The sequence below is a fragment of the Sus scrofa genome, chromosome 7 (assembly GCF_054392235.1).
Source record: "Sus scrofa isolate SSC_HxYL_T2T_F1_AM1 chromosome 7, Sscrofa_HxYL_maternal_Yorkshire_Landrace_v2.0, whole genome shotgun sequence".
Classification (NCBI taxonomy): Eukaryota; Metazoa; Chordata; class Mammalia; order Artiodactyla; family Suidae; genus Sus; species Sus scrofa.
In genome coordinates, this window is record NC_139389.1 from 18,632,301 (window position 1) to 18,656,457 (window position 24,157).

The 24,157-nt window shown below is 38.0% G+C and overlaps 1 long non-coding RNA gene across 7 annotated transcripts in view; it reads right to left on the reverse strand.

Annotated features, from left to right (window-relative positions):
- The window catches only part of LOC106504343 (uncharacterized), a 796,860-nt gene that overhangs the window by 386,215 nt on the left and 386,488 nt on the right, over positions 1 to 24,157 (reverse strand). For 3 of the 7 annotated variants that reach the window (XR_014809720.1, XR_014809718.1, XR_014809721.1), the window contains exon 1: positions 22,309 to 22,568. The exons of 1 other annotated variant lie outside the window; for it this stretch is intronic. This is a non-coding gene — a long non-coding RNA (uncharacterized LOC106504343). Of the gene's footprint in view, positions 1 to 22,308; positions 23,295 to 24,157 lie in introns of those variants that run through there. 3 more of the 7 variants (XR_014809722.1, XR_014809719.1, XR_014809724.1) reach the window with 3 other exon arrangements.

A 24,157-nucleotide genomic window follows, 5' to 3' on the forward strand; every position in this document is an offset into this window, starting at 1 on the left:
AGTCAGACATTTAACACCATTCAGAATCACGTCCCATGGAACCTAAAGTGTCATGCTTCACACTTCTGTCAGGATTTCTATTGATTACGTTGACTGTCAGTGTGGAAAGGGAAAGGAAATTTCTATTGTTCGGTAACGATTTTGTATATTAAAATATTCTTTTAATTTATTTACAATATTTTCACATCCCCTAATCAGTCTCTCTGAACTTTTTTGCCTCAAATATTTCACAGTTAAATTTCACCAAAACACAAATGTCCCAGGATCTTTTCATAAGCATTTAAAGATAAAAACATTATTTGTTTCTGTGTAGCATGCCAATGAATATTCAAAACAAATTATGCTGTTTTCTAAAATGTTTCACTTCAAATAGATATTTCAGAGGACAACAGATGAAGATTTATGCTACATTTTCAATGTAAAAGTAATTTATATATATAATGTAGAAATTATTTTTAAATAATTTTAATAAAATTAAATTTAAATCTGGGTGATGGGTAGTGTGGAAAACATAAATAAAAAGAAAAGTCTCCTATTTCAAGATATAAAATTTTCATGTTAATATTTTAATAACAGATTATCTATCCTGTCATCTCCTTTTCCCCACTCCAGAAAGTGAGGAATACAAAGCTTTTTAAATAAAACTACTGAAAATCTAAACATTATAGAAGAGCTAAGTAGAACTGCTATCAGAAGCTGCAGGGATGGAAAGTTTTAAATACAGTTTAGAAATTTTTCTGAATTTGGAGCCAGGCAAAGATGACCCCACAAAACTGGAAGAAGAGAATGTGCTCAGTTTTATTCATGGGGGGTTTCTCACACCTTCCCCTTAGACATGTTTAATTAGCCAGAGCCTGTTGTGTTTATTTGGTAGATTTGGATACAAATGGAAAAAAAAAGTCTTTTCATCTCTTTTTATCAGTAGTCTCCCAAAGCCAAGGCAGGTGTCTGTGGGATTAAACATAATTACAAAGGGAGAGGGTGAGAGAAGAAGGGAGCTAGATAATAATTCCCAACAGAGCTGGAATTTGAGAATGGGAGCAGGTGCTGTAAGAGGCCCCATGTATCCAACTAATTTAAGCCACGATGTTGTGTAAAGGCCCACATATTCATCCTTTCAACGGGGAGGGCACTGCAGTCTGAGTACAAAGACAACCCAGCCGGAGCGATGCCAAGATGGCCGGCTTCAGCACCACGGCTACCAGGGTAACCAGACCCTGCTTCTCACTGCCGCCTTTGTTGGGTGGCAGCCACAGGAAACAAAGTGCCACTTCTTACCATTGTACAGGCACATGCATAATCATCCTCCTTTTGGCTTATCATCATGAATTAGCAATTACTCTATTATTAAATGGAAGAGCGGCAGCAGGTGACAAAGCACCACAACTTCGAGTTTATATTTCTGAACCCTTTCATTTAGCTTTTTTTTCCGTTTTGGATTGACCTCTTCAGCTAGTGTATTCCTATTGTGCAGAAAATTCTATGATTCCATAGAAAAGCTGTTTTCTTTCTCAATTTGGAGGGTCTGACCCATGATTCTACTGAAGGGGGAAAGAAAGCACTGAAAGAAATATGGACAAAAAGGTCCTTCTTCAACTAAGAGAACACCTGGACTACATAAAGGAGACACAGACCACAGACCTTAGTGCTCTCACCCCACCCCAACCCCCCTCCCTACTGTGCCAGGGCAGCTTCTCATCACAGGCTGACTCATCCAAGCCACTGTGATTCTGTCTGGACTCTTCATTCAAGATCTATTATTTACTGAAACTTTTAAGATAATGCTACTTTTTATCTGGTTGTATCCACAGTTCTCTGACAAAGAATGAGAAGGAAACTGGGAGATTTCAGTTCTTATGATTCTGTGCTTTCCAAACTGAATGAATGGAGAAGAATTTTAATAGTAACTGATAAATTATTTCCATGAGTCTTGAGTGAAGGAAGTTTTTTGTAGACTTCAAAAAGAAGAAAGCCCTACTTTTAAAGCTGGCTACATTTTTTTTTTCAGACCTTGGAGGAATTCTTGAATGTCAGTATTCCAAATTGTAATAATATAGCAGAGGCAATAAAGCTATTTTTCCAACATGTCACTGGGTCCTATTTACTCCATAGTGGTATATATCACTACGTAGTAGGAATGTTTTAAGCAAAATAGTATTTTGATATTTTCTTTCCTGTCAGCTAGGAAAAATGAAATCAAAACATTGATATTTTCACCATAAAATGACTTTATTGTCTAATTATACATTTCATATAGTTACCCAGGTACAGTCTTGTTCTTTTTATATGTCATTTGGTACACTGTAAATTACATAAAAGCACAGTTCTTGGATGCTCTAAGCCCAGTGGTAATGACAGAACTTATAGTGTTTGTTTGTTTTTGTTTTTTTGCCTTTTCTAGGGCCACTCCCCCAGCACATGGAGATTCCCAGGCTAGGGGTCTAATCAGAGCCATAGCCGCCGGCCTACGCCAGAGCCACAGCAACGCGGGATCCGAGCCACGTCTGCAACATACACTATAGTTCACTGCAACGCTGGATCCTTAACCCACTGAGCAAAGCCAGGGACCAAACCCACAACCTCATGGTTCCTAGTCGGATTCGTTAACCACTGAGCCACGATGGGAACTCCCAGAATTTAGAGTTTGACAGACAAATACACTTAAGACACCAGGAGAAAGTCTTAATCTGGGCCTATTATTAGCACTTTGACATCTCTGAATATGTTAGGACATTCTAGGGAAAATGAGGCTGTTTTTTGAGGATACTGAGAAAAAGGTAGACCTTGCTGGACAGTAGGTTCTGAGTACACAGAGTAGATTAAGGGTATCTTCACACTTGCAAGACAAACTGAATGGGGAAAAAATTCACTCTGAATAAACTTGTTAGAATGTACTGATTCCATTCAGGGATAGTAAATGGGTATCAGTGTGAAGAGAAGTTACGAAAGCGATTACCAAGAAGGAAACTGTTTTCCAAATCAGCTACTGGGAGATATTTTTATGAGGAGTATACTCCATGTAATAAAATCAAAATGAGTCAAATGATAGAGCTCATCGGCTTCTTGGAGTGAAAACAGAAATAGATTGAAAGTCATCTCCACTTGGGGCCTGATAAAACACTGCAATAATGTTGGGAGAGGGTCCTTCTGCTATTTTAGTGATGCCATCATTAGGGACTAGACCAGGCCACCTGTGATAAGGTTAATAGTAGCCATGAAGAGAAGAGTGAAATCTTAAGGCAGTGTGATGAGAGCAGCAGCCAAGACTGTGAAAGATCAATCGACACTAAGTTTGGAGAAGCCCCATGAAAAACTCAAGTAGCAACAGAAGAAAAATATCAGAAACCTAGTACAAAGGGACTAGTCACAATGTTTTTGTTTTTTTTTTTTTTCCAGAAAGGGTAGGCTTAAGGTTCCATCAGTTAATCTATGGGGGCTTAAAGAGAGGGTGATTTTTGTTATTAATTTTATCCTCATTGTACCTACAGCTTGGTCAGATGTAAGAAAGTCTTAACCTAAAACTGCAATATGCATGGCTTATCTATGCTGTTATAAAATATAAAATATTTATAGATGTTTTCAAAAGGCAAAGGAAAGGGTTGACAGAATAAGCCCTGTTTTTCTTAGAAGAAATAATTTGATATGCTTAATATATAAATACCATGAATCACGATTTTTTGCTTGTTTGTTTTACGGCCACACCCACAGCATATGGAAGTTCCCCAGGCCAGGGACTGCATCCAAGCTGCAGCTGCTATTCACTCTGAAGCTGTGGCAATGCCAGATCCTTTAACCCACTGCTTAAGGCTGGGGATCACACCCACCCCTCTGCAGTGACCTGAGCAGCTGCAGTTGGATTCTTAACCCACTGGACCACAGTGGGAACTCCAAACTATGATCATTTTATCTGGAGTCTCTGTAAAACATGTATCTCGACTTTGGGACTAGAGTGAGGAGATGGCATTGTTAAATTATTTCAACCTGATCACTGAGTTGAAGTGGATCTGGGAGTGAGTCTCAGACTGAAAACAACTGGTTAGCAGCTGAAGAGAAGGTGGGACTTTGAAACAAGAGCGATGATGATTTTCAGAGGTAGTCACCTTGGATTCAACCACTTAAATTAGAAACTTGAATTCAGCCACAGTTTCAGGCGTCTCGGCTAAGTGGGTACCAGGCCTGGGTATGGAAAACATAACCACTGATGAGAGATAGAGGAAAAGGATTACTGGGGGCCAAGGCTGTAGGGCTCAGCTCTAAGACTGTCCTAAAAGAACTGTTCATTTGAGTCAGGGGATCTATACAAACTTGCAGGGAAAGGAGGGGAATGAAGTGTATCTGGTCTCCAAATAGAATCATGAAAGGGGATTCATGGACTGGTCTCTGCAAAGCTTTTGTCACTGAATAGTTCCACATGTACGTCTGGGTTCCGGCCGGTGTCTGGGGGTGGGCCCAGGGCTACTATTACACAGCCGAGAACTCCAGACAGGAAGATGATCCAGATGTGAGGCAGGAGAGACCAAAGTCAAGATGGATCTGCTGGCAATCACCTATCTGCTCAGCCCTGTATCTCAATGAAATAACCTCACTTGAGTTACAGCTCCTTCCAAACCTGGAGTAACATTCCCTTTCTACTTTTCACTTCTAACGTAGAAGAACCATGCAGGGTAAAAAAGGATTCTAGAAAATATAATTCATGGCTTAACCATGGTGACATACTATAATCTGGCAAAATCCATCCCTATCAGCAGGACACACACACACCTCTCTTAATCATACTGAACTTAGAAATAAAGAGAATAGCAAAATCTATCTAACAAGATGACATTCCTATTGTAAACAAAACTCATTTGCCTTCTACCCAAAAGGAAAGACAAAGTCAATGTATCCATATTTGGGTGATGTTCATTTCTCTTCTAGCTGAGCCACACACCAGTTTTGATATTTTGTGGATTAAATTTTGAGATATATGTTAATTGCTAACCTAGATTAGACGGTCATCATTTCTATAACAGATCATGTGGTCATATTTGGTATTTAGGATGTTCTTCTTCCAATATCCATTCCTTATTCTCTTTGGCCTCAGAAAACAACTTGGCTGGTAATTCTTTCTTTGCTGAGTGAGATGATCTAAACCTACACTGCTAACATATCTGCTCACTTGCAGTACTTCCTGCACTGGGTTGTAGTTTACAATTGATTTTTATCACAAAACATGATAGTAATAAGAGGTGAGCCAGAAGTATTCCTTTGCTGCAAATATATTCTTCTTTATGTCTATTGTGTAGTAGCAACTGAACTCACCTTTGATAAGATCAATTATCCCAGCCTCATGCCTCATAGTTTAGCAGTACGAGGAGTCCAAAACAGTCAGGTGGCAGACTCAGCTTCTAGTTTAATGGAAACAGTATGTGCCCTCTGGTGAAAGCATTTCTTCCTTGAAAACTAAGACCTTTAAATCAGAACAGCCCAAAATTGTGGGAACAGGAGGCAAAAATGTTGCTAGTGGTTGATTATCAAGTAACAATGAGAAGGATCACTCACATTCCATTTCTTGATTCCCAGGCCAGTGCCTCCTGGCTATAGGAGAAAGAGCACCATAAATAGGCTGCTAATTCAAAACATGCACTGCAGCCTTGAGGACATCACCCAAACAGCTGGCACTATAACCTAGTCTTAAAATGTTATTTCATAATTTTAACTATTCAGCTGATCCAGGTGATGGAAGATGTGGAAAAAACTGATGTTTCCATCAACATAAATCCATTTCTGCACTTTAGTCTTGTAGATGGTCAGAAACAATCTTTGTGGAATACCACGAGAGTAAATAAGGTATTATGCAGCTCTACAGACAAATTTTTTTGGAAGCAGTTTGAGTATGAACAGGAAAAGCAAATCCATATCCACAGTAAGGATCTGTTCTAGTGAGAACAAATTCTGCCCCTTCCATGAAAGAAATCATCCAACATAACCAACCCTGCAAACAGATGGCTGCCTTACATTCTGCATGCCATATCAGAGGCTCGGGGCTGATCTTTGCTGTTGGCAGTTTGGAAACGCAACAGTGCCTCTAGCCAGAACAACATAGTTGAATAGACGCTTATGTTGCTGAGTTCATACAGTCTTCATCTCTGCTTTCACAGCCATTTTTTTTCACAGACTCATTGTTCCAGGATAGAGGTGACTGAGGAAAGATGCTAACTGGCATTCACAGAAAGAGTCACCTTGTCCAAGATGTTCAAACATCTTCTGTTGATGTTTCTCTTTATGAACAATTAGAAGGATACAAAGACCTTCAAAGTCCATGCTCATTTGAAGAGACCTAATCATCTACTTCTTCCCTATATCTCTTGTTACTTATTTTCCAATCATATTTCTTCCTAAATTTTTTTAACTGTTTGGACAAATTGTTAACTGCAGCCTACAATCTAATGTGTATCTATACACCTGGACATCTCTCCTTCCAAGGAAAGTGGGAAACCATGCTGAAAGGCTAGAAATTTTGCCCATTGGAAGAACTTTCTTTACTATATTTTAGGACCTCCCTAGTATATGCCTATATTGTTTCAAACACCTATTTTGGGATAGATTTAGCATATCACACAAAATCATGTTAAAATCAGGATCTAACTTTTTCTTCTCCAGTCAACTCATCTGAGGAACTATCTATTAGGCCAGGGTGACTGCTGAGAGACATATGACAAGGTAGCAAGAGTAGGAGCTACAGGAATCTGAACCACTGTGACTGTTCAAGCTCAGTCTCACTATCAAGTTGATAGGAGGGCACAGCTTTCACACTCAATTCTATAGCTCAGTGGGTCACACAATTCCAGTTTGTTTTGGACATCAAGGTTGCAGGAAAATGTAGGGGTCTATGGAAAAGTGTTTATTTTCTGCTCGGTCCCAAAGATGAGCCATGAGTTATTTCTCAAAAGAAGGAGTTATCTGCTAAAGATAGCATTGTTTTGTTCTAAAATTTTAAGTCAGTATAGTGATTCAGCTGTAGAGGCTTTCCATACAGCATCTCTCTCTTCTGCATACACTTCAAGAACCTTTGAGGGGGCTGGGTCACACAACGCAAAAGACAGAGGAGCTTACATAGCAAGTTGAACCTGTGAAGAAGCCCTTTCTTGCTTTGTTACACTCAAAACTGGCATTCTTTCATACCATTCCTCAAGTGGAGAAAATGCAAAGCAGCTAACTAGGCATTACATCTTTTTCTTAATCATTATAAGAGTCAGATATAGTAATATTTCCTTCATCTTGGAAAGGATATTAAAACATGGCCCAGATATTTCACCAAGCTGCCAGACCCTTGAATTTCAGTAGGATTTATTTCTCAACCTTTGACACACATGCTCCTTTATTTCCAAAATATCCAAGAGAATTTCTACGTCCTAACTTTGATTCCTATCAACTTGATATCAATAGCAGCTCTAATAGGATGTATTGTAGAAGGGAAAGGTGATCAATGCTCTTTTGGGTGAAATTACAATAGAGGCCTGGAGTATTGATGTAGCTTTATGTTAAAACAATGAAAGTAGATTTCTACTATGTAAATGAAAAGCAATATACTTTTTTGTGGTCTTTCACTAACATATAAATTCCAACAATTCAATAATTGGCTACTAGATATCTCACGACATGTTGCTTTGCTTCATAAAATAGCCATATATGTCTTAAAAATCTAAAAACAGAGTTATCATATGATCTAGCAATCCCACTCCTGAGCATACATCTGGAAAAGACAAAAGCTTTAATCCCAAAAGATACATGCACCGCAATGTTCATACCAGCACTATTTACAATGGCCAAGACATGGAAGCAATCTAAATGTCCATTGACAAATGAATATCTAAAGAAGATGTGGTACACCTACCCATAAAAAAGAATGAAATAATTCCATTTGCAACAAAATGGATGGACCTAGAGATTATCATACTAAGTGAAGTCAGAAAGAGACAGACAAATACCATACGATATCACTTATTTGTAAAATGATGCAAATGAATTTATTTACAAAACAGAAATAGACTCACAGACATTGAAAAGAAACATATGGTTACCAAAGGAAAAAGAGGGAGGATAGATAAATTAGGAATTTAGGATTAAGAAATACAGATCACTACATATAAAATAAACAAGAACATACTGTATAGCACAGAGAACTACATTCAATATCTTATAATAACTTACAGTGGAAAACAATCAGAAAAAGAACACATACACGCACACACACCTATACCATCCACATGGTCTCGACATCACCAAACTTCCTCGAGGCTATGTCTCTAGACAGTTTTCACTGTGAGAATGGTGGGCAGAATGTACATTCCAAGCAGAGGGAAAGGGATGAGGAGCCTCTGATTGACCAGGTTCAGCTCACGGGTCAACTAGCAGGCACATCCTCCAAATTACCTCCTCCTACAATTCAATAGGAAAGAGTGCATCTATAGTATTACCTTCCAAGTTCATCACCATCTATTGTGTATGTAACTTGCTTGAATTTGTTTTGTGTTATTTTGTTTAAAAAGAACTATGCTATCAAGACTTCAGCAATGTAACTGAAACATAATGTGTTCAATAAATATTTATTAAATTGACATAAGATCTTTGTGAAGAAGAAGGATAAAGTATCTATATTGGGGCAGATTCAGAGAGTAGGTGAAAAATGCACCGATGATTGCCTCCTTTATTAAAATACGATAAGTCAGGGTGAGATCCAGAGTCAAGAGACAAAGTTGTTCTGGCTTTACAAGTTCGAGACTCTTTCCTACCTGGGCCATTCCTACATAGGAGAGACAGAAACATGAGAAACCCAACAACATTTTCAGGGATATGTTAAGAAATACCAGACTGTTCTCCTCCTTACACACCCATACAGACACACTGAACAATGTAAAAATCAACAAAGTATGCACACACTAAATTATATAATTCATTATGAAGACACTTTTAAAAGTGTCAGGGTATGTAATTAATAATTATGTTGGGACAGTATGCATAAACACAGGCCATCCCAGGCAACCAGGGCATAGAGGCAGGGATTTACAATCACCTGTGATAACACCTAGTGTTCTCAGAGCTTATCAGGTTATATTTTCAAGGTGAGCCCTAAGGGCTAACAGCCAAGAAATAATCTATTCCATGTGATTCACATATTTACCCACATCCCTCAAGATATATTTGCCTGTATTGTGTTTGAGAACTGTACCCCTTTTCCTCTTTACTTTCCCCATAACTTTCATACATACCTCTCTCAATTTATTCCTTATTAATTTTCCTTTTTCTCTATTGTTTTTTTTTTCCTCTCATACTTCTGCAAACTCAATTTACTATTCCATCCCTCCAGGTATTCTTTAGAGCTGAGACTGAGACTTATAGAATTTATCATCTTAAGTATAAATTTACATCTTAAAAAGGAGACATAAATTCATGATCTTTTACTTCCCAGGTATAAGACTATTAAGAAGTGATATAAGTCCTCCAATTACACAAAAGAGAAATATTAAAACTACTAGATTTCCTGATATCTTGAGTAAATTGGATTTTTGTTTTTAGGGCTATACCCATGGCATACGAAGGTTTCCAGGCTAGGGGTCTAATTGGAGCTACAGCTGCTGGCCTACACCACAGCCACGTCAATGCCAGATCTGAGCCACGTCTGCAACCTCCATCACAGCTCACAGCAATGCCAGATCCTTAACCCACTGAGTGAGGCCAGGAGTCAAACCCATAACCTCATGGTTCCTAGTTGGATTTGTTCCTGCTGCACCACGACAGGAACCCCAAGTTGGATTTCTTAATGTAACATATTTTGGAGCTCAAACCTAAGACGTCACCTCTACAGTCTATTTGTTGGTGGTGGTGGTGGTGTTTTAAATTTCACCCACTTCTGGACTCTTACCTTAGAAACATCACTCAAAAAGGAACCACAATTTAAAAGAGCAGATTTTAACTGACCTAGCATATTCCAAGGAATTCCTGAGCTGTGTAGCATGGACTGTTTGCTTAGGGATTGCCTTGGTGTTTCATTATCTGGGGACTGAGATTCAGATCAGACTTGGGAGCACAGAAAATAGAATTGTACCATTACGCGGAGGCAACGAATCACTTATGAGAATGTGCAAAGGTAACATTTAGTTCAGGGATACTGTGCATATCAATCACATTCATCTGTCTCTCTACTATTTAGCCTGGGATGATTGCTTAATCTTCAAATTGCAAGCTAGCAGTGACATGGCAGTGTCAGAGATAAAAGGCAAAGTGTAGAAGAATGAGTGTGCAAAACTTAAAAAAAAAATGTATCATTTCATCTTCTCTATTACTGATTTTTTTTTATTCCAAGGTATTTTAACAACCCTACAATATGTGACCATCAATGTCTGAAAGATGCCTTTTTAATTAAAGTCATCACCAAAGACAACTACACTCCAATCAGGAAAATTTCTTTTTTTAGGAAATTTTAGGAAATAGGTTTTTCTCCTCTTCAGTCTTTGTAAATACCTCTTTTTTTTTTTGACTTTTGATCAATTTGCTTTATCTATTATTAAGGAGTTTTATGAATATGCATATATTTAGCATCTATCTCCTTTTGCCTAATCACTCTGGTAACAGCGATCACATTTGAATCACTATATCACAGACGCGGCTTGGATCCAGAATTGCTTGTCTGTAGCTGTAGCTCTGATTTGACCCCTAGCCTGGGAACTTCCATATCCACGGGTGTGGGCCTAAAAAGAGAAGAAAAAAAAAAAAACTTGAATCAGTACCTATAAATGTAAGATATAAAAACAACTTCTGTTTTCCTTGACATATTAGATCTTTTTCACACTTACAGTAATGAAACCAGCAGATTTTGTGCAATGTCAGAGTATCTGAACTGGGTTTGATTCTCTAAGAGATCAGTGGATCTTTCTACTACTTATAGATGTCCACTGAAAACCCTAACAAATATTCTCATTAGTAGGCCCACTGTTTCCTAGTTAAAAAAGTAAAGATGATGCACCTTAAACTCATCCTTGATGTTGAAAAATCAACTCACAATACATGTTTTACTAATACTGTATTATTAGCATTTTATTCTACAGAGAGCATAATTTTTTAACAGTTACATATGTCTCTAAATTCTTTCTGTTCTACCAGTGTAGTCCTATGACAAAATCATAACCACTTTGATTTAAAATATATTTAAATGTTCAAATTTTAAAAAGCAGATAATAAATCAAGAATATTAATAAGACCCATAATTCTTTATAGATGCATATATTCTTATATCCCTGAAGAAAATTCCTTAGAATCTACAACTTAACCAATTACTGTATATAAAGTATCAAAAGGATCTGATTTTTGGAGTATAGCTAATCTACTGTTCTCTCAAACATTTTTTTCCACCAAAGGCAAACTCATAATCTGAAAAGCTGTATTTAAAAATAATATTAATTTGTTATAATCTTAAAGCTAAACAAAATAAACCACTTGACCATTTAACCATTTCTCTGAAACTACATTTTTAATAATGTTTTATTACTGAAAATTTTAAACATATACCAAAGTAATGAGAATAGCGTAAAGAATTTTCTGTCATATTAAATATCCCATGCTTATGTTGTGCCATTCCTGCCCCAATCCTGGTAAAGAACCTTTTTTCAAAGGAACTCTAGTTCCTTTTATTCCTTTTATTGTAGACCATTACTTGGAAATCAGAATACTACATTTCATGTGTAAATAGGACTAATTTGATATTTTTCTCTCCTGATCCAATGGTTTCTCTGTCTGTTCCCACACCAGTACCAAACTGTTTTAATTATAGAGGCTTATTGTATGTTTTAATTTTCCAAAATAATGTTTTGCTAAACTTGTAGGCTATTTAACCTTGTCAAGCCCATATTCATCTTTCTAAACATGCATTTTATTTCTATTGCTAGAAATAAATTTAGTCTTTCCATGTTTTAAAAAAATACTGATGAGGCAAGGTACTGATATTTTTTAATGCTGTATTACACCAGTAAGCTATAATTCCTTATTTCCTGGCAACGTGACCATTTTATCTCATAGAAATTATGCAGTCAACTTCTCCTGATCAGCTCCCACCTGATTTTTATTATCAAATAAAAATTCATTTTTGTAACATCAATGGTAAGGTCCATCGAAAGGAAATTAAAACAAAAGAAACATTTCATCTATTAAGTTTAATAAAATCTAAGAATGAATTAACTTTCATCTCCACTTTTCTATTTCCCAGTAAATAATGCCAAAGAACTCTAAATTGGGTACATCAACTGCATGTTTTTTCCATAACTGTTACCAAAATACAATGCTTTTTGTTGTTAATTACTGGCTTGGTTTTCACGAAGTCATCAAGTCCTTCTCGATTCCAATGCACCACATGTTATCTTGCAACAAGTAAAATCAGTAGGGCCACTACATATTTTTTAAACTTATGTTTTGTGCCTACCTATATAAAGGAGGAACCAAGGTGGTCTGCAATGTTTACTATATGAAATTGCCAATTCTTTATCATATGAATTAACTAGTAGGCCTTATTTTACCTAAAAACATAAAAACATCATAGGCTTTGGATTAATACATACACAGATGAGTTTATAAAATATCTCAAAGGAAAATATGAGGTTATATGGAAGAGAAGAGAGATAGTTGTTCTATAAACCAAAGCTAAGTTATTTATTGAAATAGAGTACCCAACTACACTCTGAGCTTTCGTGAAGCTAAAGCATATAGGAAATAAAGAAAAGGTAAGCTATCCAAAAAAAAAAAAAAAAAAAGTCACTGTCAGAACTCTCAACTACATATTTTCAGAGGCCCTTTGCAACACTAATCAGCACAGAAATTTTTCATTAATCAGAATGTCCAGTAAGATTATTTATCCTCATTTAACGCTATTTTTAACAGAGGTAAAAAAGATAAAAATAGTTACTATTATTTAAAATATTGGAAAGCCATTTTAATCCCTTGACCTAAAATTAATTACTTTGAAAAATGTAAACCTTTGACAAATTAATTAATTATCAATTTGCTTTGTAGAGTAATGATTTTATAGAAAGACTTATGTCTAACACTTTTTAATCTTTATTATTAAAATTAATAATTACTGTTTACAGACCTGTTTCATTAAAATTTCATTTTGGGAACTATTAAATGAAACAAAGTATTATCTGGGTCTATGTGTACATATCAGTGCTGGTCTCTGGCTAATTGAGGGTCCACAGAATGGAGGTGAACTTATAGTAACTTCTTCTCACCCAGTCCATATGGCTGTTTCATTTACATTTTCTTCCAAATCTCAAAATATCTCTGTAACTGAGGTTTCTGATTAACCTATTCTGGTTATTTGATGTCTTAGAAGATATTTCATCAAGATAAGATAATTAATTGTCTTCTTCTAAGTATGATCCTGCAATGATTTTTGTAAAATTTATAGTAATAGTGGAAACTTCGTGTCCATTTCACCATCCATAATAAACTCAGATTATATTTAATGTATGCCAAGTACATTTAACTTTTATCTATGTATGCATTCTGTGCAATGAGAACATACCGATGAGAAGGCAGAAGTTCCTGCCAAAAAAATAACTTATTTTCTAGTGGGACAAATGGCAATATAAACATTGGTCACAATCAAAGTACTTGGTATTTTAATAAAAACAACAATAACAGCCTTACCTCTAGGAATGAGGAAAACTTCACAGAGTAGGAACTATTTAAATTGTTCTTAAAGGACTATTAGAAATTTACCAGGTAGAAAAACATAGGGAACGATATTTGAATCAGAAGTCATGAAAATAAAAAGAAATGATGATTTAAAAAGATTATGAGTTAGAGTGAACTACAAGCAATACGGTGACTTCTCAGATACCAATTTAAGGCAAGGTGGAAACTGAGACTCGAAACATAATCACTGCTTGTGCTGGTTTTGTACTCCATCAGTTTAACTAGACTAGAACGGTATTTGCTACAGTTTTGCTCTCTGATGGTTGTGGGTTAAGGGTGACCACTAGAGAAACCTGCATGAGATTTGAAAAGCGGAAGTGAGGAGGAGGACATTAGGCTCTGCAGGTGGGTCTGGTGAGAGCTTCTGCTGCAGGTCAAGTACAAAGTTGCTGATTTGTTTGATCATCTAATTGCCATCCCCCCAGTATCCAGGTCTGCAGTTCCTGCAGCTCCCACCTGATCTCCTCTAGAACCTCAAGCCCTAAACCAGGCACATGTGCAAAGTGTACTGGCCTCCTCTGGAAGGTGGGTTTGGATGTGGTGAAACGTGCAGGTTTCAGTTTCTCCATGTAAGTTCCAGTTCACCTATTATCTGTCTTGGGATTTTTCCCCCCACTGCTGGCTCCACTGATTCACAGCAACTTCAGCCCCATCACAATACGGAGGCAATAACTTATCATAAACTTATTTACAGGCTACCAAGATTATGTAAGATCTAAAATAATGCCTTTATACTGCATCACTCATAGTAAGTTTGCTTCCCTGGTTGAACCCCTAGGAATGCACAGCACTTTCTGTTATTTAAATTTTACAAATAAAGCACCAAAGTGTCAATTTTCTTTCTGAAGGAGTCGTATAAATTCAAGTGATTTTTTATGTGTATATTTATCAATCTGTGGGGAAGTGAAGAAAGATCAGAACACATTCCAGTGAGGGAAACAAAGTGCTTAATTATAACTACAAGAAAATCTCCATGAAAAAATCCAGCCCTCCTTGAAAAGAAAGCAAAGGGTAACAGCTTGGAATCAGATTGTTCACATTATTAAGACTGGAAATGCTATTTTTATTCCAGGGTTGGTATAGAACTACATTTTGTTGTTGTTTTTATTTTTTGGCTGCCCCTACAGCATATGGAAGTTCTGGGTAAGGGATCAAATCCAAGCCGGAGCTGCGACTTATGCCAGAGCTACAGCAATGCTGAATCCTTAATCCATTGCACTGGGCCAGGGACCAAACCGGTGCCTCCACAGAGACAAGCCAGATCATTAACCCACTGGACCATAGCAGGAAACCCTGGGAACTGGGAGTTTTGAAATGAGGACTGATTCTCTTTGCATGGGTATATCTCTTCACATGTATAAAATAATCATGCTATAAATGATGCTGTGAAAAGCTCATGTTTTTACCCCATCTACTGTGAAGCCCCACAATATTCTGCCATATTTGTTGCCTCAATCCAAGGGTAACTAGTAAACTGCTATACAAATGTTTAATAAATTTGATAAATTCATTTAATGTAACAGTTGAGTACTGAGGACTATCTTTGATACCTCATCATAACATCTGCCTTTGGAGTTCCCGTCGTGGCACAGTGGTTAACGAACCTGACTAGGAATCATGAGGTTGCGGGTTTGATCCTTGCGCTTGCTCAGTGGGTTAACGATCTGGCGTTGCCGTGAGCTGTGGTGTAGGTTGCAGATGTTGCTCGGATCCAGTGTTGCTGTGGCTCTGGCGTAGGCTGGTGGCTACAGCTCCGATTCAATCCCTAGCCTGGGAACCTCCATATGCCATGAGAGCGGCCCAAGAAAATGGCAAAAAGACAAAAAAAAAAAAACAAAAAAACACATAACATCTGCCTTTATGCTACATAAACTTAGCTAACATGTGAACTTCAAATCCCACCTTTCTATTTCACAGGCATATTTAGTCAAAGAGTGAAAGATGAGAAGCACTACTTTAATCCATCTCTTTCAGATCTAAACCACTATTTATTCACACTTGTTTTATACCTTGAGAAATAGCTATTTGAACTAGAAAAAGATAGAAGAATGGTGCTCCTGATAAAGCCATATGATAGTGTATGTGTGTGTGTAGAAGTAGGGCAGTGGATGACAAGCCTGGAGGTGGAATTATTTGTCACTGGCCTGCAAACTAGAAAGGAAGAAATGGCTTGTATTGACAATAAACATACAGACAACCTAGCTAAAATGATTCCAATCAAATTTTCTGTTCTGTTTTGCTAAGAAAGAATCAAGAGCACAATTAAGAAATCAATGATGATCACTGTATGACAAACCACAGTGTCTGGCAGGAAAAAAAAAATCACTGAGAAAAGAAAAACTTAATTTAGGAATGGCCATAACTCCCCTAAAGCTAAATAACTTAACAAAATATAATTTTAAGACCTCTCTTACAAATAACCAGACAATTTCACTCATTCCCAGCAGAATAATGACTCCGCTGTGTAGATAACTAAGTCTAGCTTCTTTTAAGATAAACATTTCCAAGCAGAGCATGGGGAATTTCAAACTGAAATGATGTGCCCAAGACTTTCTTCATTAGTGGTCCATACTTTATTCCCAAAGAATGGGATCCACAATAGATAAGGTATTGATACACCACTGTGAATATGGCATTGAAGTAATAATCATGAAACAGTGGAGTCAGAGGTGGAAATGTAAGTTGACTGCCTGAATCAATTCTGCATCTGCACGAATCTATACTTAATCTATAACATTAGCCCACGAAAGCATTTTATTTGTACTCTCTGTGTGGAATTGTTTAAGGATAGGTTGATAAAGTTGCATGTGGACTAATAAGGTAAAAGAATAATTTTGTTCATCCAATGTAGTCTCCATGAAGAATACGAGTTTGGGCGCTTTTCCAAAGGGATGGAGAGAGAGAGAGAGAGATCGATCAATAGATAGATGAAAAAAGTGATTTCCATAGATTATAATAAATATCAAAATATTTTGAAATGTGTAGTGTATTTTCCTTCTTAATTTTTTAATTTTTATTTTTTTGCTTTTTAGGATCACACCTGGAAGTTCCTGGGCTAGGGGGTTGAATCGGAGCTGTAGCTACTGGCCTACGCCACAGCCACAGCAATGCAGGATCCAAGCCATGTCTGTGACCTACACCACAGCTCACAGCAACGCTGGATCTTAACCCACTGGTAAGGCCAGGGACTGAAACTGTGTCCTCATGAATACTAGTCGGATTGTTTCTGCTGCACCACAACAGGAACTCCCAGTGTCTTCTTCTTAAAAAGTTCCACTTCTAGTCATTTGCCATAAAAATTGGGGATGTAGCTACAAAGATTTCCATTGCAACATTATTTAGAAAAACTAAAAACTTTTGACATCCACAAAGCTCAACTTCAGGGAATTTTTTAAAATAAATTATTATGTACACATATAAAATTATAGCCAGGTATTAATTAATACTTGTTACTAATAAAATAAAATGCTTATAACATTGTTAGGGAAAAATATGTCATTTACCAAGTAAACTGTATTGCATGTGTGTGTATATGGGGGGGTGTGTGAGAGAGAGATCTTGAAGTATACATCCCCAAATTGTAGGATTTTTCATTTTTTAACAAGTTTTACAGTAAACATATTGCTTTCATAATTATAAACAAGTTATGTGGCTTTTTTAAAATGAGTGACAAGAGTGGAGGACAACCCATGTAGAATATTAGATTTGGGAAGAATTTCATATCAAGGGGTTACAAAAAGTCTATCTTTCATATCCCTCCTTTTAAGAGAATGCCTATCAATAACAGTTTGTCAGTATATTTTCCCCATTCTCCTCTCCAGAGCAGTCTTTAATTTGTTCATGCCCAGGCACTTTGTTTCCTACTGACTGTGTGCTTATTGCACCACAAAGTGAAGTGGCTCTCGGATGGATATCTAACAGAATCACAGCTGGTTCAGACATCTTTTTCAAAGGTAACATGGACTGAGCAGGTAGAAAAAGCAAGTCTTTTAGGCAAGGGAGCTGCTGGGGGGAGGTGAAGAGGAAACCACTGAGGGCTTTGAGAGAAGCTAATCAAGAATAAAAATACAAATGAAAGTTTAAAATTTCAAAGAATGAAGGGTAAAGGAAACCTGGTTTAAAATAACATCATCACAGAGCTCAGCCTAATGGGTCCTGGTATTCTGGGTGGCTCTCTCATCCAACCACCAGGGAATCGGGGTTCAAGGAGCAATCGGATTGAAGACAATTGGCATTCAGCCTTGGCGAGGAGCAGGAACAGAAGGCTCTTTGTTGAATCAGTCAGCCAGAGTACCTTGTGCTGAGCAAGATCTGGATTAAGAGCGTGCATGCTTGTTTGCCACAAATGTTTTATTGTATGTCTGGGCAAGTCATTCTCACTTGTTAAGGAACAGCAAGTGTTTTGTTCTGCATGGGCTTAAAATAAACCAGAAGAATCAGAGGGGCTTAGGGTAAGGGGGAAAGGAGGAGGAAGAGTTCATGTTTATGGTTTGGTTTTGTTTGCTTAGCTCTTTAGCTTTTGGAATAGGCAACTTCCTGGAGATCTTAAGTCTTAAAGTCTTCATTAGCTCTAATTTTAAAGTAACTTTTATGCTGATAATTAAAACTTAAATTGGAATAAGACATGTACTTGCTAGCTCCATATAAATGTTGTCTTGGTAAAGTGTACTGCGTACCATCAATGTGTCTTAATCCGGGCGTACTACATGAGCTAAGTGAAAGAGAGTATTCTGAGTATATTTTCCTCACCTTTTTTGGGGGCCCATACTTTATTTTGAAAAATATAAAAATCTCACAGAATCCTTTATTTGAAATACCATGAAGGTAATGAAAAGCAAATCAAAATATTGGAAAAAATTCGTTTTCAAACTTCATATTTCCCTTCCTCCATCTATCATTTCCCCCATATCTGCCACCTCGTCCCAGGGCTGTGTGATCCCTACTGAAGACTAGTCACTGTTTGCACATAATTAGAAAACCTAGTTTCCAGCTCCAGCTCTGTTTTAACTCAACAGCCATCTGTACTTGTGCAAGTTATTTATTCTCTCTGGGCCTTGTTTTCCTTATCTATCAAAAGTACTATAACCTGCCTTCCTGCCTAAAAAAGTTATTGAGATTCAAAACTGATAACGGATCTTAAGATACTTTGTGAATAAAGAATAAGTAATAGTAGTATGATGAAAAGCCTTTAGCTTTGATACTAAAGTATAACTAATATACACAAAAGCACACATATCATAAAAAAAGATGTTAGAGAAAATTTTGTAAAGATAACTACTTTTGTAGACAGCCTGTGCTTTGCTGTGAGTCCACCTCCCACCTCTGGGAGGAACAGTGGGGCTTACTATCTCTTTTACCTCTGGGCAGGTGAGATGAAAATTCAGGGGACAACTCAGAACAATTTAAATGTGTTTATCGCTTTAAAGAGAATCATAGGATCTGGTACCTGGCTTGAGCCTAAGAAAACTAAAGCACAATGTGGAAGAAAAAAGATACCTACATTAGGTTTAGCAAAAAATGGGCAGATGTTTGCAATCAGCAGATGTAGGCCAGCCTTGAAGAAGAGAAAGATAAGGTGGGCTGCTCTTGCTTCCAATATAATAAGACAATTTGGAGGGAAGGTACATAGGAACAGAAGGCTGAAATCTACCTCAGCGTGAAGCCAGGCAGCCACCAACCAAAAGTTCACAGAAGGGCAAAGCTTTTTTAAAAATAGAGACCAAAGCATTTATTAATATCTTTGCCTGGACAAATTTCACTTAACCAAAGCAACGCTATGTATGGTGACCTCTACCATACATGTGAGTATATAGCTGTCTACCTAAGATCATGTAGAAAAATTACAGCATTCCATACACACACCATACCCTGAATACATGTTAAAGGGAAAGGAAGACAAAATAAAATTGTATCTCAATTATATTTCTAATTACCCATATCTGATGTATTAGCTACAAGTTATAATGTTATCTTTTCAGTACATAGACTACTACTAGCATTCTTTTAATAAACTGTGAACCTTAAGAAACTTAGTGTGGGTCAAATGTCAAGCTCTCAAACTCAAAATTATTAATAAGTAATCACTGAGCACCTGAATTATACAAAGTGCTCTATTAAACACCGTCAAGAAGCAAAGAAAGGGAGGAGAAGACAAATGCTCTGTCCCTGGATGAGTTCATGGTACGAGTGCATTGTTAAAACATATAACAATATTGCACACCAGGAACAACTGCACAGGGATGTATTAGGGTTTTTTTATCAAAATAATAGAGTTTGGTAAGTCTATTATAAAAAATCAGCCAGTGAAAAGAACATGATGTTCCTTGGAATGCCCATGTTTGACTTTTATATGTTCAGAGAATTATACTACCAGAGAATAAGGATCTTGGAGCAGCATCATGTTCACTTTTTTTTGACCCTTTTGTTTCGAGCACACTTACATGCACGTCCTGAAAACTAAACCTCTGCTTCCCAGAAGCTGTCTCATGCAATTCCTCACAGTTGTTCCAGGAAACAAAGACAGCCTACTGAAAGTCACAAACAGTGGACAGGACCAGGGAAATGGAAAATACGGATACTGTCTTCACTTACAGACCTTTTCCAGGATGGGCTTTACAACGTGGCTTTGTAAAAAAAAAAAAAAAAGAATGCTAATTGGACATTTCATACAGAAAGATGGCATAAATGTTGGACCCACTTAAGGCAGTGGTGAATCAATTCAAAGAGTTCTCCAGAGGAACAAAATTGTCAGTATATCAGGGGAAAAAATGCTGCCCTTTGTTAGGGGTTTAATTTTGGCCCCCCCAAAAATTAATATGTTGAACTCCTAATTCCCAGTACCTCTAAGCTATGAGCTTTTTGGAAATAGAGTAATTGAAGATGTAATTAGTTAAGTTAAATGAGGTCATATTAGAGTAGGATGCCTAATCCAATGACTGGTGTGCTTATTAAAAGGAGAAATCTGGACATGGAGACATACAGTCAGGAAGACTGGAATTATGCTGCTGAAAGCCAAGGAATCACCAGAAGCAAAGAAGAAGGCCTGGAACATATCCTTTCCTAGAAGCTTCAGAGACAGCACAGCCTTTCTGTTGCCTTGATCTTGGACTTCTAGGTTCCAGAATAGTAACACAATAAATTTCTGTTGTTTAAGCCATCCAGAGTGTGGTCCTTTGTTACAGCAGCCCCGGCAAACTGATACACCCTTTCTTAGAATGAACTCACAAAAAAAATAATAATAATGAAAGTACTTCAACACATAGGCTATAAGGATATAAAAATAATATGGTAACACAATAAGAGAATCTAATCCCTAAGGAAAAGGCGAGCATATTTAACATATATTAGTGCTTCAAGCTCAGATGTCAACTGAAACTAAAATAAAAAGGATGTGTCAGCTCTTAAGTGCTATGTGCTTGGGCTCTCACATCCAAATGTTCTATGCATTTACCTGTCTTCCCTACTAGTGTTAACATCCCTTAATAGAAATTCTGCCTGATATATCTTCAAAATCCTTGTATCTTTCACAGAACCCACAGCAGTTCAGTAAGAATTGAACTAAGGAGAATAATCACCATCAGGAGACTGACCACCAGCAAGGACGTATTATTTCAGTTAAATATGAGACTCTAAGCCATGTCTGTACTGTTTCCTTGTTGTCATTTACATTCTAAACATGTGCAATGGGTATGGATTTCAATCTACCACACTCAGGTGCAATATGATATTATATTACTTACACACTGTATTTTCTGAGTTAACTTCTTTTTGACTCTAAAACACTGCCTCAGAATGGAGAAGAATGCAATCACCTTCAGGGTGAAGAGTGCTTCATCTGTCCTAGGCTCACCAAACATGGAGCAGGGTATTACCCTACCATGAGCAAGAGTCCCTGGCTTCATCTGCTTCATTGTGGTTGTCTTTGTGCTGCTCATTGTTCAGTCCCTCAGGTGGCCTTAGGAGAGGGAAATGCTGCATCTATGTGAGTGCTGAAGACCAGAGACCCATGTAAGGTTGGAAGCCCAGGGTTTGGGACCCAGGATCCCTGAGTACATCCCCAATCATCCCCTGTCCAGGCATCTGGGCAAGAGCAGGGTTCCAGGCTTCCTTACTTGACCCTGTCAAAAAGCCCTTTCCAACTTCAGCATCCCTCCCCTCTTCTAGGGCCAGGTGGCTGCTTCTGCTCTGACTTCTAAGCCTTTTCCCATCCTTGCTCTAAATGGACAATCCTGCAGAACCTCTCTCTTTGCCTGTCACAGAAACCAAGCCAAGGTCATTCTTGCTTTCTCTGAGAAAGAAGAGAGAAGAAAGGCTGGTTCTCATTAATTAGTTTCTTATTAATTGGCCCTGTTACAATCTGTGTGTATATGTGCTGCTCTCACCACTAAAAAAAAGTAAAATCAACATTTTCAAAGATATTAAATGGCTATCAGTGAGAATCTCATAAAATACGTTTGTTTAATGTACTTCCCTCTTCCCCACAAAAAAAAGTCAAGCTTTCTTGAATATAGAATGGTAGCTAGAGAAAACAATGGAATGGCACAGTCTAGTCTACTGTACTGGACCGTGAGATGGATTTACCTTAAGAAGCAATGGAGACTGAAAGCTCCTCCCTCTTCAGTCATTCGAATCTGTAGTTTCCTTGAACCAGGCCCGGGCATGTACCTCCTCGCTGCTGTCACACACTTCAGAGGAACACAGGTGTATGTGTATGATGGTCAGGGACCCACACTGGGAATACCTTTCATGGCCCAGACCATAAGCGGCTATCCAGATGTGAGCTCGGCCTGCACCACATCCACGAACAAACCCCATATAAACTGCAGCTGCCTTGAGTTCACATGAAGTAGGAAAATCAATTAAAGTTAAAGCATAACTCAGAGAAACCCCTCCAGTCTCCAACTAATTTTTCTACACTTTTCCTTTTACTATAATCAAACTTTGATGAATCCAGCTAATGTTTCCATACCCCTTTGCTATTCCTGCTCCTGTGTGTCCCTGCTCAGGTGGTTAACCCTGGGGGAAAAGAAAAATGTAAAATCCCCCAGTTGCTTCATTTTTCAAATGAGTCCAGCATTGCAGCAATGTCCATTACATCGTGACAACTGACCTTCGTATACATCTACGGCCTATTAGAAATAGTGAGTGTTCAAGAATAACCTCTGGACTCTTTGTAAAATCTATGAAATCGTGCATGCATATGTGTGTACACACAGGCATTCATACATATAAGCACACACAGAGGTTCCATTTCAAGAGTGGTGTGCAAAGAACTGGCCCCCATCGACCATTTTATTACTGTTTGCACATTTGGTACAGAACAGCAATGAAGGCCCTAGCGTCTGCAGCAGCTCCGGCAATTAGCTCTGAATGAAAGAGTCATAAATAGTAATTAGCCATTCCCTCAGTCATGTCCCAAAGCCTTTAAAAAAAAAATCTGCAGAGAAATCAATGCATTCTTTTCTAAAAACCTATTACAGGCGTGCCACCCACTCACTCCACCATCACTTCACACATGCTGAGAGCAAGAGCAGGATTCCTGCCACTCCCCAGATGCCTGTGGATCTGATAGTGATCAGTGAGGGATGCCAAGCCAAAAGGGGTGGAGAGAAGAGGTGCTGCAGAAGAAAAGGTCTCTAGAATATTTATCAAGTTAGTGAGATGTAGGTCTGTAGGAGCAGAGAATATCCAACACAGGAGGTCACTGGGACATGATCCTAATCAACACAGAATCATGTCATCCTATGCAGCTCTACCTCTGCCTCAACTGTGAATCTAGATGCTGTGGGAGTCTCCTGAATTCTCCCTTCACTCAGCAGTGAAATCGTTCAGCTCTGAAATGAAGCCGATAGTGCCACATCACCCCTACAGTGGGGACACACGATTGAAGAACCTAGGATGAAATTGCATGGCAGTGGAACACCACCTCCTGTCTTAAAAAACGTGGATTCTGAGGCCTGAAAGGCAAACCTCTGTGTTGTTAGGAACATTATGATTGTGACAATTAAGCCTTGTCATCCAGTAAATGACACAGTCCATTCTGTGATGTGCTGAGTAGCCTTGATGGGATCATTCTAATGCTCACAGTTGGAGGTCTGGAATGGGCCTTGAAAGCTATTCCAGCTTATTCCCTTGGCTTCGGATATGTCTCTTCTATTTCAGACAGATTTATGGACAGCAAAACTGTGAGCTCAGCCTTTTAGTATCAACCATCTAGAGCCCGGCCTAATCATTCATGGAGTGCTTGATCAGATGCAGAACCGTGGTTCAGCCATTTCCAGTGGCCTGAGCAAAGACTTGCAGTGTTTCTTCCATTGCTGAGATTTTACAGCATTCCCAGTATATGGCTCTGAAATGTAAACCAAAGCCTCTTTTCCAACCTGGTTCCCACCTTACAGTGTTAGTTCTCTGGTGCACATCTTTCTGAGTG